Consider the following 19,117-nt stretch of genomic DNA (forward strand, 5'->3'; position numbering starts at 1 on the left):
CTTGGTTCTAAAAAAAAAAAAAAAAAAAAAAAAAAAAAGCACTTGAATGAGTACTTTATGTGTAAATTATAATGCTCTTATTTCCCAAATTAGCATTCCTTGGAGTCGTTTTTTGTCTTAAGCAATTATGTACTAATTATGTCAAAAGGAAGTGATATTGCTTGTAATTACTAGAAGAGATATGCTTAAATGTGTAATATTTATGGGTTTTTTCTGATTTTCAAAGTGACACATTTTATTGCAGAAAATGTGAAGAATATAGAGGAATATAAAGAAAAACATTCTAAAATCACCCATAACCCCTGTATTCATGCTTTAGTCCTCACATGTGCGTCCTGAAGCAAACGGTGCACGTGAAGGGCATCCTCACCGAACTGAGATGCCCTCAGGTGGGTGATCCGGGAAGCTGACAGGTAAGTGGCTCCCTAGAAGGCCACGGAGAGGACCTGCGCCTGTTCCACACACTGATGCTTGTTTGACTGAGTCCTGGGAGTGGCTGGATTTGGGGGGGGAGCACAAGAAGGGGCTATGGCCCTAAACAGGGCATTTAACTATAGATTAAGAGCTTCCAATTTGAATTGAGGTGCTTCTGGGGGCCCTTAAACTTACAAAATAATTTCTTAGTGGTTTAGGAAAATAGAACAATTACTGAAAATACCAAAAAGTATAAAGAAGGAATAGTCACTAAGAATCTCACCACGGAGCTAGGAGATATTAGGATTTCAAAATATTTCTTTTTAGCTTTTTGTTTCGTTGATTCTATTTATTTTTACCTTTGAGATAATACCCCCTCTCATTTTACATCGCGATTCGCAACTGTGGCTGCACACTGGAATCCCCTGACAGTACAAACTATCAGTGTCTGGGTATCACCCTAAATATTCTGATTCAACTGATCTGCATTAGTACTTTTAAAACCTCCCTAGGTGATTCTAAGGTACAGTCAGAATTGAGAACCACTGACTTCAGATGTAATTCACATTTTCTTATGAATTATATCAAACATTTTAAATAGCTAGTTTTCTATCATGTGCCTATGCCATAGCTTCTTAACCACCTCTCTAATATTAGGCATTTGTTTCTATTTGTTTTTTTGTTTTGTTTTTTTGTTTGTTTGTTTTTTGAGACAGGGTCTTCCTCCGTGGCCCAGGCTAGAGTGCAGTGGCGCAATCTTGGCTCACTGCAACCTCCGCCTCCCGGGTTCAAGCTATTCTCCCACCTCAGCCTCCTGGGATTACAGGCACGCACCACCACAGGCCAGCTAATGTTTGTATTTGTAGTAAAGACAGGGGTTTCACCATATTGGTCAGGCTGGTCTCGAACTCCTGACCTCAGGTGATCTACCTGCCTCGGCCTCCCAAAGTTCTGGGATTACATGCATAAGCCACCGCTCCCTGCCATCTATTAGCTTAAATATTTTATTTTATTTTATTTTATTTTATTTTATTTTTTTGAGATGGAGTCTCGCTCTGCTGCCCAGGCTGGAGTGCAGTGGCCGGATCTCAGCTCACTGCAAGCTCCGCCTCCCGGGTTCACGCCATTCTCCTGCCTCAGCCTCCCCAGTAGTTGGGACTACAGGCGCCCACCACCGCGCCCGGCTAGTTTTTTGTATTTTTTAGTAGAGACGGGGTTTCACCGTGTTAGCCAGGATGGTCTCGATCTCCTGACCTCGTGATCCGCCCGTCTCGGCCTCCCAAAGTGCTGGGATTACAGGCTTGAGCCACTGCGCCCGGCACTTAAATATTTTAAATAACACTTAAGAGCACTCAAATATCTTTGAGCCAACATTTTTTCACATTTCAGGCTTTTTCTGGGCTGGGTTCATAGAAATAAAATTACTACTAGGTCAAAGGGAACTGTTTGAACTTATCTCTTATTTTATACTGCCTTTCCTCTCGAGAAAGATTATACCAAGGCCAGGCATGGTGGCTCAGGCCTGTAATCCCAGGACTTTGGGAGGCCAAGACAGGTGGATTGCTTAAGGTTAGGAGTTGGAGACCAGCCTGGCCAACATGGTGAAACCCTTTCTCTACTAAATTACAAAAATTCGACGGGCATGGTGGCAGGCATCTCTAATCCCTGCTACTTTGGGAGGCTGAGGCCGAGGATCTCAGCTCACTGCAACCCAGGTGGTGGAGGTTGCAGTGAGCCAAGATCGTGACACTGTGCTCCAGCCTGGGCGATAGAGCAAAAAAATGAAAATAAAAATAAAAAATTGTACCAGTTTACAGGCCTAAAATAGTATGGTCTTACCATGCCCTTGCCAGGATAAGGATTACTACTTTAATATTTGTCCATTTCAATACAGGAAAAATGTTCAATGGTGTTGTTTTCATTTGCATGTCTTTGGTTTTACTAAGATTTATTTTGACTTACTGAGATAATACTTACTATTTTCTATCAACTACTATTATACTATTTCCTTTTGAGAATTGTCTTTTGATGGCCTTTGCTATTACATGTAGGCTCTTTACTTATTAAGGATATTAATTTGTAACATTTTGACTGTCATACATGATAGAAATATTTTCCCAACTTGCTATTAACCTTTTGATTTTGTTTACATACCTGAACCTTTAATGCGTATGTAGCCGAATCTATTGGTATTTTCTGTTGGGATTTGTTCCATTGTGTATTAGTCCTTCAGAAATCAGTTTGATGCAATTTATACTGTCTTATGCTTTTATTTGATATTTTATATGTAATAATTTAATCCACTTGGACTTTATTTTGGTATATAATATGAAGTTTAGTTGCCACTTTATTTTTCGCAAATGGCCAACTAAGTCTCCCAGTAGAATGTATGTAAATGACTCTTCCTTTCCCCTATGAATCTGTGATGTGTAAAACACGGTGGTTGTGTGTATGGACTCTGTTGCCAGACTCCTTGAGTCTGCATTTCCACTTACCAACCATTTGACATTGGACAGCTTATTCAACGTTTCTGTGCCTCAGCTTTCTCATCTGTAAAACTGGGACACCAGTCATAGCGCCTGCCTTACGGAGTCGCTGTGAACACGACTGCTCTGTAAACGTGAGTGACGCTCTTTCATTCAGCTCATGCATGGACTGTGGTGTGCTCCCAGGTCTGCGTTCCAGGTGTTCTGTCCCTGCGCCGAGTCCATTCTTGCGTCCCGGCAGATGCTGATGTTTAGTGGGGCAGGCTGTCTCCCGCTGCTGTCGCTTTTTGGTTTTCTTGGCCTCCGTCGCCTATTTTGCTTTAGGAAATAAATGGTTTACCTTTTCTTCACTGCTCCAGGCCCTCCATTTTCATCGCAGATAAGCAGTTAGTTGAAAAAGACAATCCTTGCATCAGATAAAGGCCTAAGAGGGTCTTCGTGGTTTGCGGGGAGGAGAATGGGTGTGGGGGAGGGCCATGAGTGACGTCAGAGGATCCTGGGAAGAGGATAGAGGTGGGGAATAAAGATGAGGAGAGCGAAAAGGGAAAGAGCCCAAAAGGGACGCTTAAAGATAAGGTTCGAGGTGAGGACGGCTGAAGGAGTAAACGCGGTGAGCCGGGGCTGTCATCCGGGGTTTCTTCCCAAACTGGGCGTTGGAGTGTGACGGTGAGAGCGCAAAGGCCGGAACTGGGCGCCGGTGGAAAGCACCGCCCAAGGCGGGGACCCTGCAGCGCTGTAAGCGACTTGCGTGCGGCTGACTGCGAAGGTGTGAGTGACGCTGCTGTCTTGCTGGAGGGGGTATAGCTCAGCGGTAGAGCATTTGACTGCAGATCAAGAGGTCCCCGGTTCAAATCCGGGTGCCCCCTGCGCGCAGTGGCTTTTAGAGGTTTCCAAGCTCTAGGAAGACCTACACACACATCACCCTGATTTCCTCCAAAGACCCTGCCGGTTCAAATCCGGGTACCCCCTGCGCAGTGACTTTTAGAGGTTTCCAGGCTCTAGGAAGACCTACACACACAGCACCCTGATTTCCTCCAAAGACCCTGCCGGTTCAAATCCGGGTACCCCCTGCGCAGTGACTTTTAGAGTTTTCCAGGCTCTAGGAAAACCTGCATACACAGCACTCTGATTTCCAAAGACCTGGCAGCCCCACTGGAACTGAAATATAGGACCTTCTTTACGCTTAGTCCCAGAGAGGGGCTGGTTTCCCATCACACGTTTCTTCTGACCCAAGTAGGGGTTAGCCAGGGGCTCCTGGAGAGAGAGGATCTCCAGCGGCTGCTCCCGGAAAGGTGTAGAAAAGCCGCGCGGGTTTCCGGGCTTCGGAAGTGCCTCGCATCTCACACACCTGCGCCCCTGGAGCCACAGTCAGGTTCCCAGCCACATATATTGTTCAAGTAAGGATGATTTGGAGAGGACATTGGGATGCTAAATTATACACTTTTTGGAATTATTTTTTGAGTAAAAAAATTGTTTCAGTATTTAGTTTTAGTATTTTGGTAGACCAAATATTGAATAGCGATTCTATTCAATAGCTATTTTCAAAAACACTTGCAGAAAGTGCATACTACCATAACGACATATTTTATTATACTAAATCAGCTCTGTGACAAAAAAAAATTTAGTTTATTTGCATATATATCACCAAAAAAAAAAAACCAAAAAAAAAAACCTCACACTTTATCTGAATTGGTAGACTATCCCAGCCTGTTTGGATAGACTTGTGAGTTGTGTGTACACCACATCTGGTTCCAACGACATCCTGCTGAATCTTCTTAGGATTTACTAAAGACTTCCTTGCCAAGAACATTGTTTTTATCCCGGTGCTGTACTCCCCAAATCGCACCCTTGTATTGTTGCTGCACAAAGAGTTTTGCCTTCAATATTGCACTTTTAAACCGAGTATACCGGCATTCACAATAACGGCAACTGTTTCACCTTTTATAAAATGAACTTCCAAAAGCTTTGGTTCCATTAATTAGATGCCAGGACTGCAGACCTGAAAGGGGATTGATTGTCCTCAGTAACAGACTTACGTTCACCTTTTTAATGATGGCTTTGTAGTTTCTCAACTTCATTAATCACCGGCTTACCAACTCATTATTCCCCAGGATAATGTTTTCCTCAGAAAGGTTTATCTCCATTGGCTGGTGGGGAGGGTGCTCTGGAAGGAGGAGAAAATCAGAGGAGGGGAGTCCATGCTCCTCCTGAGGTGTGAGATTGAGATTCTGGAGCAGAAATCAAAACCTTGGAGTCACAGTCCTTCCTTCCTTCCTTCCTTCCTTCCTTCCTTCCTTCCTTCCTTCCTTCCTTCCTTCCTTCCTTCCTTCCTTCCTTCCTTCCTTCCTTCCTTCCTTCCTCCCTCCCTCCTTCCTTCCTTTCTCTCTCTCTCTTTCTTTCCCTCCCTCCCTCCCTCCCTTCCTCCCTCCCTTCCTTCCTTCCTTCCTTCTCTTTCTTTCCTTTCTTTCTTTCTTTTCTTTCTTTCTTTTTCTTTTCTTTCTTCTTTTTTTTTTTTTTTTTTTTTTTTTTTGAGACAAGGTCTTGCTCTGTTGCCCAGGCAGGAGTGCAACAGCACAATCACGGCATCACTGCAGCCTCGACCACCTGGGCTCAAGCAGTCCTCTCACCTCAGTACTCCCACCAGAGTACCTGAAACTACAGGTGATTTCTTTTTCTTTTTCTTTTTCAATTTCAAGGATTTTTTTTTAAATTTTATTTTAGGGTTGGGGGTACATGTGAAGGGTTGTTACACGCATAAACACATTTTACGGGGGTTTGTTGTACATATTATCACATCACCCAGGTATTAAGCTCAGTATTCAATAGTGATCTTTTTTGCTCCTCCCCCTCCTCCCACCCTCTCCCCTCAGGTAGACCCCAGTGTCTGTTGTTTCTTTCTTTGTCTTCATAAGTTCTTATCATTTAGCTCCTACTTATAAGTAAGAACATGCAGATTTGGTTTTCCATTCCTGCATTACCTTGCTAAGGATGATGGCCTCCAGCTCCATCCAGGTTCCTGCAAAAGACATGATCTCATTCTTTTTCATGACTGCATAATATTCCATGGTGCATATGTACCACGTTTTCTTTGTCCACTGTGTCATTGATGGGCATTTAGGTTGTTTCCATGTCTTTGCTATTGTGAGCAGTGCTGCAATAAACATTTGTGTGCATGTGTCTTTATGGTAGAATGCTTTACATTGCTCTGGCTATATTGCCAGTAATGGGATCAAATGGTAGTTCTACTTTTAGTTCTTTGAGGAATCACCATACTGCTTTCCACAATGGTTGAACTAATTTACACTCCCACCAACAGTGTATAAGGGTTCCTTTTCTCCACAGCCTTGCCAGCATGTGTTATTTTTTGACTTTTTAGTAATAGCTATTCTGGCTGGTGTGAGATGGTATCTCATTGTGGTTTTGATTGCTTCCTCTAATGATCAGTGATATTGAGCTTTTTTGCACATGCTTGTTGGCTGCATGTATGTCTTCTTTTGAGACATGTCAGTTCATGTCCTTTGCCCAGTTTTTTTTTTTTTTTTTTTTTTTTTTTTTTTTTTTGAGACAGAGTCTTGCTCTGTCACCCAGCCTGGAGTGCAGTGGCGCGATCTCAGCTCACTGCAAGCTCCACCTCCTGGGTTCACGCCATTCTGCTGCCTCAGCCTCCCCAGCAACTAGGACTACAGGTGCATGCCGCCATGCCCAGCTAATTTTTTCTGTATTTTTAGTAGAGACGGGGTTTCACCATGTTAGCCAGAATGGTCTCCATCTCCAGACATCATGATCCGCCTGCCTTGGCCTCACAAAGTTCTGGGATTACAGGTGTGAGCCACCGCCCCTGGCCATCCTTTGCCCACTTTTTAATGGGGTTGTTTTTCTCTTGTAAATTTAAGTTTCTTATAGGCCTTTGTCAGATGCGTAGTTTGCAAATATTTTCTCCTGTTCTGTAGGTTGTCTGTTTACTCTGTTGATGGTTTGCTGTGCAGAAGCTCTTAAGTTTAATTAGATCCCATTTGCCAATTATTGCTTTTGTTGTGATGGCTTTTGGTGTCTTTCTCATGAAATCTTTGCCCATTCCTATGTCCAAGATGGTATTTCCTAGGTTGTCTTTCAGGGTTTTTATAATTTTCAGTTTTACATTTAAGTCTTTTTTTTTTTTTTTTTTTTTTTTTTTTTTTTTTTACATTTAAGTCTTTAATCCATTTCGAGTTGATTTTTGTGTATGGTGTAAGGAAGGGATCCAGCTCCAATCTTCTGCATATGGCTAGCCAATTATCCCAGCACCATTTATTTAATAGAGAGTCTTTTCCCCCTTGCTTGTTTCTGTCAGCTTTGTCAAAGATCACATTGTCATAGATGTGCAGCCTTATTTCTGGGCTCTCTATTCTGTTCCGTTGGTCTATGTGCCTGTTTTAGTAGCAGTACCATGCTCTTTTTGTCACTGTAGCCTTATAGTATAGTTTGAAGTTGGGTAATGTGATTCCTCTAGCTTTGTTCTTTTTACTTAGGGTCACCTTGGCAATTCAGTCTCTTTTTTGGTCCCATATAAATTTTAAAGTATTTTTTCTAGTTTTCTGAAGAATGTCATTGGTAGTTTAATAGGAATAGCATTGAATCTATAAATTGCTTTGGGCAGTATAGCCATATTAATGATATTGATTCTTCCTATCCATAAGCATGAGATGTTTTAACATTTGTTTCTGTATTCTCTGATCTCTTTGAGCAGTGTTTTGTAATTCTCATTGTAGAGATGTTTCACCTTCCTGGTTAGTTGTAAGAGATGGAAAAATTCCTGGACATGTATACTCTCCTAAGACTGAGCCAGGAAGAAATTAATTCCCTAAACAGAACAATAAGGAGCTCCAAAATTGAATCAGTAATAATAGCCTACCAACCAAAAAAAGCCCAGGACCTGATGGATTTGCAGCTGAATTCTGCCAGATGTACAAAGAAGAGCTGGTATCATTCCTACAGAAACTATTCCAAAAAATTGAGGCAGAGGGGCTTCTCCCCAGCTCATTCTATGAGGCCAGCATCATCTTGATACCAAAACCCGGCAGAGACACAACAAAAAAAGAAAACTTCAGGCCAGTATTATTGATGAACATCAATGCAAAAATCCTCAACAAAATACTTGCAAACAGAATCCAGCAGCACATCGAAAAGTTAATCCACTGTGATTAAGTAGGCTTCATCCCTGGGATACAAGGATGGTTCAACATACAAAAATCAATGAATGTGATTCATTACATAAACAGAACTAAAGACAAAAAACACATGATTATCTCAATAGATGCAGGAATGGCTTTTGATAAAATTCAGCATCCCTTCATGTTAAAACTCTCAATAAACTAGGTACTGAAGGAATATACCTCAAAATAATAAGAGCCATTTATGACAAACCCACAGCCAATATCATACTGAATGGGTAAAAGCTGGAAACATTCCCCTTGAAAACCAGCAGAACACAAGGATGCCCTCTCTCACCACTTGTATTCAACATAGTATGGGAAGTCCTAGCCAGAGCAATCGGGCAAGAGAAAGAAATAAAGGGCATCCAAATAGGAAGAGAGGAAGTCAAACTATCTCTGTTTGCAGACAACATGATTCTATATCTAGCCCATATTCGTGGCCCAAAAGCTTTGTCAGCTGATAAACAACTTCAGCAAACTTGCGGGCTACAAAATCAATATACAAAAATTGCTAGCATTCCTATATACCAACAATTAACCAAACTGAGAACCAAATCAGAAAAGCAATCCCATTCACAATTGCCACCAAACAAAACAAAAAAATACCCAGGTGATTTGTATGTTTTGTAGAGACAGGGTCTTGCTTTGTTGCCTGGGCTGGTCTCAAACTCCTGGGTTCAAGCAATCCTCCTGCCACCACCTCCCAAAGTGCTGGGATTACAGGCCGGAGCCACTGCACCCAGCTCAGAGTCATAGTCCTGACCATTGTCATCAGACGCAGGCAGGCCTCTGAGTCTCTCTCCAGGTGGGTGGCATGGAGGAGGCAGCTAGATCCGTGCTTTTCAGCAGTCCCTGAACTCTCTTAAGAATTTTTCTATTCAAATTTTAATCACAATCTTCACATTTTTAATATAGGCATGCTAGGGCTTGTTTGGGTGGACACTTAATAACCAAAAGCTGTTTCTAGGCACTCTGTGCTTGGGTGTGCCTGTACGCGTGTGTTTGTGATTCACTTGGCCCCATGTGGTGCTTTAATACCTGTGATGGCAAAAGAACAGAAGCTGAACTAAGTCCACAAGAGAGGGAAGTGAGAGTTGTGCTAACAGGCGGTTTCCTAGACGTGCTGGGGTCCAGTCGGTCTTCACAGGCTTGTGAGGGACAGCCCCACAAACACATTACACAGAGCCTATTAGTTCTAGCAAGTCAGTTTCTTCTGAATAGCTAACAATTTGAGTGTTATTTGATTTATGATTTCATTTGTAATAATTTCTAAAAAAAAGAAATTTTTTTTTTTTTTTTTTTTTTTTTTTTTTTTTTTAGAGACAGAGTCTTGCTCTGTCGCCCTAGTTGAAGTGCAGTGGTGTGATCTCGGCTCACTGCAACCTCCTCCTCCTGGGTTCAAGTGATTCTCCTGCCTCAGCCTCCTGAGTGCCTGGGACTACAGGCACACATGACCATGCCCAGCTAAGTTTTGTAATTTTAGTAGAGATGGCGTTTCACCATGTTGGCCAGGCTGGTCTCAAACTCCTGACCTCAGGTGATCCACCTGCCTTGGCCTCCCAAAGTGCTGGGATTACAGGCCTGAGCCACCACCTGTGGCCTGATTTCTAAAATTATTTTGTCTTTATAGTCGTATAAATCTGTAAGTACAGGGCAGTTATATCTAGTTTTGTGTACATATGTGTATACAGATCTAAGAACTAAACTAAATAAACTAAGAAATAAACTAAAATAAAGTTAACTCTGGGGCTCTAAGAGAAATGTTTCTCTTTTAAAGGTATACAAGAAACCAGTAAAGAGGTTACATGCTGGCCAGGTGACAAGGATGGAATGGAGTCTTCATTTTTCTCTGTATGCCATCTTGTACATTTCAAATTCTGAGCCATGTGAAAGCGTTACTCATACAAAAACTAACTAATTTGCACATTTAGAAAACCTCTAAATGTTCTGACTTTCCCAAAAGCAAATGCAATAAAAACAAAGATAAATAGCTGGGGCTTAATTAAACTAAAGAGCTTTGCACAGCAACACAGCAGAGTAAACAGACAACCCACAGAGTGGGAGAAAATCTTTGTAATCTATACGAACATTACTAATGTCCGAAATCTATGAGGAACTCAAACAAATTAGCAAGAAAACAAATAAACAATCCCATCAAAAATTGGGCTAAGGTCATGAATAGACAAGTCTCAAAAGAAAATATACAAATGGGCACCAAACATATGAAAAAATGCTCAACATCATTAATGATCAGGGAAATGCAAATCAAAACCACAGTGCGATACCACCTTACTCCTGCAAGAATGGCCATAATCAAAAAAATCAAAAATAATAGATGTCGGTGTTGATGCGGTGAAAAGGAAACACTTCTACACTGCTGGAGGGAATGTAAACTAGTACAACCACTACGGAAAACAGTGTGGAGATTCCTTAAATAACTAAAAATAGAACTATAATTTGACCCAGTAATCCCACTACTGGGTATGTGCTCAGAGGAAAAGAAGTCATTATATGAAAAAGATACTTGCACATGCATGTTTATAGCAGCACAACTGGCAATTCCAAACATGTGGAACCAACCTAAATGCCCATGAATCAATGAGTGGATAAATAGACTGTGGTATACATATACAATGGAATACTACTCAGCCATAAAAAGGAATGAATTAATGGCATTCACAGCAACCTGCATGAGACTGGACACTATTATTCTAAGTGAAGTAACTCAGGAATGGAAAACCAAACATCGTATGTTCTCATTCATAAGTGGGAGCTAAGCTATGAGGATGCAAAGGCACAAGAATGACACAATGGACTTTGGGGACTCAGGGGGAAAGGGTGGGAAGGGGCTGAGGGATAAAAGGCCACTAATTGGATGCAGTGTTTACTGCTCGGGTGATGGGTGCACCAAAATCTCACAAATCACCACCAAAGAACCTACTTATGTAACCAAACACCACCTGTTCCCCAATAACCTATGGAAATAAAAAAATTCTAAAAAAAATGGTTACCAGATTTGGAGGCAGGGAACGATTTTTCTTTTATTACTCTAGACAATTTGTAGCTTACATTTGTATTTACAGAATCATTCTGTTTCTCTGAGACTCTTCAGATCTATTTTTGAGGGGGGAAAAAAAAAGCTAGGGTCTGCTTTTGAACTGCATTATACATCTTGATGAGACATCTAGGTGCCACTGTCTTTTTCCAATAAAATCAGTGACAGCAAAGTAACAGCCAAAGGCATGTTGACTTCCTTAAAGTGGCTCAACTTACTTTTGTGTACAGTAAGATTCAGGGGGCACAACAGACAACCTAATGCTGTCTGTCTGTAGGGATTTAAGAAAAAATAAAGGAAACCTGATGCTCACGTTAAAAGTAAAGCAATCAAATGGTAGAAACATTATCAAATTATGTGGTGAATCTGCAAGTAATTTCTGATGTATTCATATCTAATACTATTAAGGTTTGATCCCAGATTGAAAATATAGCTGTAAAATAAGCAAGCTCTTCTGAATATAGAAACCATTTTACCTAGGATAATATAGATATCATTTGTCTGCTTCCCTTATATTCATTTTTAGAGTACACAGTAGCTTTCATAGAAGGTTGTGGATCTCCCTTCAGAGGCTCTTAAGGGTAGAAAATGAACTAGATGATTTCTTGAGGCTTCCCCCACCCCTCTGATTTTGCAAATAACCAGCTGTACTCCAAGGCTAACATGTCTCATTGCCAGGGGCTGGGGGAGGTGGGAATGGAGTGATGTCTGCTGATGGGTTTGGGGTATCTTTCTGGGGTGATGAAAATGTCCTGAAATTTGATAGTGGTGATAGTTACACAATCTGCGAATATACTAAAAACCACGGAATTATATACTTTTTAAAGGTGGAGTATATGATGCATAAATTATAGCTCATTTTTAAAAAGGTTATTATGTCTCCATTTAGCTGATATGAAAATCTAAACTTTTATTAAAAATATTCTGTTACATAAGAGGTCTGGAAGTAGTTTATCATAATTGTTAAATAATCTGACAAATGTCACTGTTTCTATGGTGTGTAGCCTCCTCAGCAATTCCTTTCTGAACGTATTTTGACCGGAAATAATTCTAATTTGTTAACTTGGTTTTCTTCAATGAAATTGAGAACATTTATTGGCAATTTGTAAGAATGACAAGAATTTTAGCAAATTGTGAATGTATACAGCTTGCAATAAAATTAATTACCACTGGCAAAAATAAATCAATAAATGTTCTGACTTCCAGAAGCCACTGTTGGGCCCTCTCAGGGCACTTGGATTAAATGGCCTTCTCTGGGCAACCCCATTATATAAAAACAGGGAGGGCTGGCAGGGAGGAGGCAGGGGATGAGGTTGTAACAGAGCAGGGAGTGGGGTCAGCTGGGAGGCAGCAGAGCCCTGCAGACCCCACCCAAAGTAATGAGCAGCCTAGTGGAGGCTGGATCATGTAGTGGCTGTTTATTTATTTATTTATTTATTTATTATTTTTTTATTGTTTTTAAGGTCTTGCACTGTCACCCAGGCTGGAATGCATCATGGCTCACCACAGCCTTGACTTTCTGGGCTCAAGCAGTCCTCCTGCCTCAGCCTCCTGAGTAGCTGGGACTACAGGTGTGCACCACCACGCCCAGCTATCATATATATATTTATTTATTATTACTACTTTTTTTATTTTATTTTTGTAGAGATGGGTTTTCGCCATGCTGCCCAGGCTGGTTTCGAATTCCTGCGCTCAAGCAGTCCACCCACCTCAGCCTCCCAAAGTGCTGGGATTACAGGCATGATTCACCACACCCTGCCTTTAGCTCTTGATTCTGTCACTTAACACTGATTTGGGGCAAGTTGCTTCAATTCCATATGTCATTGTCATCAATGATGATGGTGGTAGTGGTGATAGTACTACCCAATAATTTTGAAAATTATATATATGAAACTCTTACAATTTATTTAGAACAATATAATTGCACAAAAACATTAGGTATTATAGCAAATGGGTGTGGCTACACAGGTGAAATGTGCTAAGAAGGAATGTCCCTCAGGCAAGGGGGTATAGCTTAGGGGTAGATCGTTTGGCTGCAGTTCGAATGGTCCCTGGTTCAAATCTGGGTGCCCTCTATTCCCAAGTTTCCTTCCCTTTCCCTATCGGGTTTTATGGTAATGTTCCCCCTCCCATTAATGAAAACTTACCACTATGACACCATTAAAGGTATCTGGAGACTATAAAATTAAATTAGGTAGAAAAAAACCAAGATGCATATGCTGTGCTATCATTTGTGTTTATAGAAAAGGTAGGAGAAAATATGCACTAATAACTCCTCACATGTACAAATTATGGAAGAATATGTAAGAAACATGAAACATAGGCTTCCCCCCCAGTGAGTGGAGTCTTGGTAGATAAACAAGAGGGAGAATTTCACAGCCTACTTTTTCGTTCCTTTAGAATATTGTATTGTGTGAATTCTGTGAATTCAGTGTTTATTTTTAAAATATACATTTTTTGTTTTTATTTTATTCATTTTTTTTTTTAATAAAGAGATGAGGCCTCCACTCTGTTGCCCAGGCTGGAGTGCAATAATGCTGCTGGTGGCAGGACACAGACAGGTTTCTAGACAGGAAAGGGCGGGTCCCAGATGAAACCCCACCTTCAAGCCAAGGATGGACTGAAGCCTGGGGACCAGGCTGCTAGTTCCCAGTGAAGTCTGCTACCAGGAGTGAAAAAACTTCCTTGATGCCTTTTAGCCAATCAAGTGGTGCTTCTTCCAGGCCCACCATGGACCAATTAGCATGCACTTCCTCCATTCTGAGCCCATAAAAACCCTGGACTCAGCCAGACTTACACACTCTGGGATTACCTGCCCGTGAATAGGAGCTACCCACTTTCGGTCTCCTCTCTGCTGAGAACTGTTCAGTCATGCAATAAAGCTCTTCTCTGCCTTGCTCACCCTCCAGTTGTCTGAGTAGCCTCATTCTTCCTGGACACAGGACAAGAATTTGGGACCCACCACACGGTGGGAGCAAAAGGAGCTGTAACACTTTGCTGGCCGGCTCACCAGGCTGTGGGCAGTGATAGGCTTCTGGACTGTGGGAGTTAAGAGTGACAACCTTTCTGAGGCCCAGACCTTGGGATTCCCCAAGCCAGAGCCGTAACACTATAGCCCCCCCGCCCTCTGTCAGCAGTGGCAGGAGGCAGGGCCAGACCAGCCCAGGAGCTCCAGGCCAGAGCTAGGCGGTGGGACCAAAAGAGCTGTGACACAAACCAGCTGAAATACTCCCCCAAGACACCGCCAACCCCACTTGCCACACTGTGAGTGATGAGAAGGAGTGAAGAGCTGTGGGCCTCCCCAAGCCAGGACTGTGACATGCTGTAACACCCTTTGGGGCTCTGTGGTTCCTGGCATCTCCAAGCTTTTGGGCACCAATGCATTCCCCTCCTCCAGTTGCTGGTACCTGTGGTGGAAGGTCCAGCTGCAGCTTCACACAGAGCTGGCACCTGTGCCCATGCCTGGAACTGCCCACCCCACCATAGCAGCTAATGTGCCTGGCTATGTGCAGTGGCCAGACCTCCCCACCCGCACACTCACACACCCCTCACTGCTCCGCACTTGGCTTGCTCCTGGCAGGCGGGGGATCTGGGCTGGTAGCCTGAGCTGAGCACAGCCCGCCAGCCCAAGTAGGTGGAACGAGCTCAGCAGCCAGGAGCAAAACTCAATCAGAGGTGCCACTGGCCACAGAAATTTCCCACTGGCGAAGTGATACCAAAGTCAACACTGAAGGATTCCGTGACAGTGTGATGAGGGCTCACTACAAAGGATCCAGTGACAGTGAGGTCAGGGTTCACTGCGAAGGATCCAGTGACAGTGCGATCGGGGCTCACTGCGAAGGATCCTGTGACCCTGAGGTCAGGGCTCACTGCGAAGGATCCTGTGACAGCACGATTGGGGCTCACTGCGAAGGATCCTGTGACAGCACGATTGGGGCTCCCTGCGAAGGATCCTGTGACAGCGCGATCAGAGCTCACTACAAAGGATCCTCTGACAGCAAGATAGGGGTTCACTGTGAAGGATCCTGTGACAGCGCGATCGGAGCTCACTACGAAGGATCCTGTGACAGCAAGATAGGGGCTCACTATGAAGGATTCTGTGACAGCGCGATGGGGGCTCACTACGAAGGATCCTGTGACAGCACGATCGGGGCTCACTACGAAGGATCCTGTGACAGCGCGATCGGGGCTCACTACGAAGGATCCTGTGACAGCGCGATCGGGGCTCACTACGAAGGATCCTGTGACAGCAAGATCGGGGCTCACTGCGAAGGATCCTGTGACAGCAAGATCGGGGCTCACTATGAAGGACCCTGTGACAGCAAGATCGGGGCTCACTGCGAAGGATCCTGTGACAGTGCGATCGGGGCTCATTGCCACCTCGAAGTCCTGGGCTCAAGGGACCCTCTGCCTCAGCTTGTCCAGTATCTGGGACTACAGCTATTGCCACCACGCCCAGCTAATTTTTTTTTTTTTTTTTTTTGTAGAGACTGGGGTCTTGTTTTCTTGCCTGGGCTGGTCTGAAACTCCCGGCTTCAAGTCATCCTCCCACCTCAGCCTCCCAAAGTTCTGAGATTACAGGCATGAGCCACTGTGCCCAGCCTAAAATATACATTTTAAAATTTAAAGCAAATGTAATTAAATTAGGTCTCATCCACTAGGACTGGATTTAGATGGAAGACTCTACTGTTTTTGCATATATTTGAAATTTTCCATAATGAGGGTCTGATTTTGAGGTTCTGATTTAGTTTTCTGTCTCACATTAATGGAGTTCATGTTGGTGTGTCTGGAGAAAACTTTCTTTCCTTACTTTTCTTAGCACCATGGAGACAGGCTGACATTTTCAATAGGAACTTTGCTGAAAAAAAAGGAGAAACAAAAAAAGAAGGCACACTGAGAACCAGTCACCATGGTTTCTGGTTCAATAGCGTCACTGGCAACACAGGGCTAGGTGACAAATGTCCTTAGAAACCTTAGCTGCTCTGCAGGTAGGTTCCTGCCTCAGGGATGGGCTGCATGGTTCATCTTGCCCAGAGATTTTTAAAACAGAAAAGTGCCTACCTCCAGTTTCTCCAATGACCCTCCCACTTTTGTTTTGGGATGGTGATACTCCTGGAACCTGAAGATAAAGTCACTTGAATATAACATCAGCCCATGAATGTGAAGCTAAAATCGGCATGCACGGGGTGGGACTGGAGTCAGCAGAAGTGACACAGAGAGAAGTGTTCATGTGAAGGAACAACCAAAGTGACTTCTTCAAACTGAAGAAGAAATTCTTCTTCAAACAAGAATTTCCCCCATAACATCCTTTATGACTTAAGTTCAATGAAAGTTTGCGTTTGGTGGTAAGGGATTTTCTCCATGGCCTAAATTAAGACCATTGGACAGCACCAGGCAGTGGGTGCAGTAACCATCTGATGACTGTGCTGGTGTATCCCATGTCCAGGGACATGGGGCAGCGTGCCTCGTCTGTGTTAGAGAGGGGAACCGATGGGATCTGGTGCTCCTCTTCTCCTGGTTCGCATCCCCACCCAGCGCCCAGTTTTACTAAGTATTCTGCCCTAGCCTGGTTCAAAGAGCTCATCCAACTGACTATTAAGTAGAAGTGGGATATATTTGATATATATTTGCCTAACAACATGGAAAGGGCTTTCCTCTTTCTCTCCCTGCACGGTGCATCCTACTGCTTTGAACTTCTAAGTATGCCTAGTCATCTTTAAAAATGTAAAACAGTTTTCAGAAAAATGAGGAGGATTGCTTTCCTTGCATGCACTTATGATCTTGACTACCTGAATTTTTATATATTCATATGTTCCAAAGTCAGCAGTTCTCCTGTTGGTTCATTATTGAATGTGATGTAAATGAAGTCTTTTGCAATTAAAATGAGATTTGCCCACATCCAAGAAAAAATACATAAAATAAAGTAAATGAAATGAAATGGCAGTCTAATTAACTGCTTCATAACCTCACAGCCTAAAGTCATGGGTGGTAAGCTGTTATTTCCCAAATATCTAAAAAGGCAAATCAGACAATAAGGAACTGGCAGATGTTTTATCTCACAATGCCATGTAGGCAAAGACCTTTTGTGACCTTGTTTTCGAAAGAATTCTTGTAATATGATCATGAACTGTGGTTCTGAAGTTAGACTGTCTAGGTTACTGAATGTCTCTAAGTTTTGGTTTCTTCGTTTGTAAATTGGGGATAACAACAGTACCTACCCCATTGTGAAGACAAAAGGAGGCAATTAATGGAAAGCATGTAGCGGCCGGTCATATGAAAGCCCCTGTAAGACCTGTTCTGGGAAGGATGGAGAGTCATGGGGAGGTGGAGGGTAGACAGAGAACATTTGAAAAGCTGGGTCTTCATAATGGGAGATAAGAAGCGAGGTTTCAGGCCGGGCGCGGTGGCTTATGCCTGTAATCCCAGCACTTTGGGAGGCCGAGGTGGGTGGATCACCTGAGGTCAGGAGTTCAAGACCAGCCTGGCCAATGTGGTGAAACCCCATCTCAACTAAAAATACAAAAATTAGCTGGGTGTGGTGGCAGGTGCCTGTTAGCCCAGCTACTTGGGAGGCTGATGCAGGACAATCGTTTGAACCCAGGAGGCGGAGGTTGCAGTGAGCTGAGACCACATGCCATTGTACTCCAGCCTGGGTGACAAGAGCAAAACTTCATCTAAAAAAACAAAAAAAGCAAGGTTTCTGCCCCTTGTAGCTGCTGTTGCCGCCTGCTCTCTTATCCGGACAGGTAGGCCTTGTACCTTTCACACCACAGGGAAGGAATGTCGCCGTATAATGCAAATTGTCGGTGCTCATCTTTTAATTTCAGCAGTCTGGGTGCTGGGAGACTCCGGCAATAAAGATTGGCATGGAGGTAGCACTGTCCCCGCATGGGAGAGCCATATGGGCAGGGCTGGCAGGAGGAGGCACAGTGGGGACCAGCAAGGACCCTGAGGCAGCAGGAAACCAGAATGTCCCACAGTCACACGTGGTCAAGATGATGTGAAGAAGTAAACCCTTATCCCCACCTCCGGGCTGTGGCACTCCTAAAGCCACTGCCGAATTTAGGGGCAACACGGGGGAAATATTGGGGGGATTTATAGTTGAGTCATTAAATTTCTGTCACCCAGCAGGACAGGACACAAAATATAAATCAAGTTGTTCTGTAACAAGGCATAGATCGTCTACTCCTCAATTTGTGGACTGAGATTTGGACACACACATAGCGGATCACAGAGCCAAGACACTAGCAGTGATGATGGGTGTCTAGGTCCAGGGGACTGAATGGCAGGACTCAGTGACCTGCCGAGGATGAGCAAGGAGTCACTGAGGGTCTCAGTTCCGTGGATGTGAGATTTTGGCCTCTAGAGAGGGGACAATACTTTGGAAGAAGAATCAGTCATAATAATTTTCTATGACCTGAGAAAATCCCCTCAAGAGCCTTCAATTCCATTTGCTGTGATTGCAGCCTCACTAAGCAACCTTCTGATGGCTCTTAGTTTCCCAGGTGACCTGAAGAACATTCTGGCTTATTACGTATCAGTCTTTGAGGGTCTAATTAAGGCCACCTTGAGAGCCTGGTCAAATTAGCTTGCATCTACAAGTTCAGGGGTCTGGTGCTGCAAATCTGAGGCCCAAGCTCCATACCTTCAACCACGTTGAGGTTCTGCCAGTCCAGGATTTCTGGACGCCTTTCTGAAGCCAATTATTAGCACTCCAGTAAGGAGCAGATTGACTGCTGTAACCCAGCAAGTACCTCAGTGGGGAAGGAGAGGGAGAGAGCCTATCGGAAGCACTGGAGATGGAGTTACTGTTGAGAATCACCGTTGTGAGCCACTCTGCTGTGCTCCGGGACTCTGATATTTTCACTTTTAGGAGTCAATCCTGGGGACGTCCCTCTCTGAAGCCATTTCACAAGTTTTGATGATAATATTTATTATTGTTTGCTTCCAGGTATTTCCACTTTTCATGG

General features: G+C 43.4%; 2 protein-coding genes and 1 non-coding gene across 3 annotated transcripts in view; all 3 read left to right on the forward strand.

Moving 5' to 3' along the window:
- Nucleotides 1-19,117, forward strand: part of ZNF425 (zinc finger protein 425) — a 370,402-nt gene that overhangs the window by 56,891 nt on the left and 294,394 nt on the right. The window lies entirely within an intron of this gene.
- Nucleotides 1-19,117, forward strand: part of PDIA4 (protein disulfide isomerase family A member 4) — a 415,254-nt gene that overhangs the window by 844 nt on the left and 395,293 nt on the right. The gene's annotated exons all lie outside the window — the stretch shown is intronic.
- Nucleotides 3,695-3,766, forward strand: TRNAC-GCA (transfer RNA cysteine (anticodon GCA)). The gene has a single exon. It is a non-coding gene; the product is annotated as a tRNA-Cys (tRNA).

Source organism: Macaca thibetana, chromosome 3, assembly GCF_024542745.1.
Source record: "Macaca thibetana thibetana isolate TM-01 chromosome 3, ASM2454274v1, whole genome shotgun sequence".
NCBI classification, from domain to species: Eukaryota; Metazoa; Chordata; class Mammalia; order Primates; family Cercopithecidae; genus Macaca; species Macaca thibetana.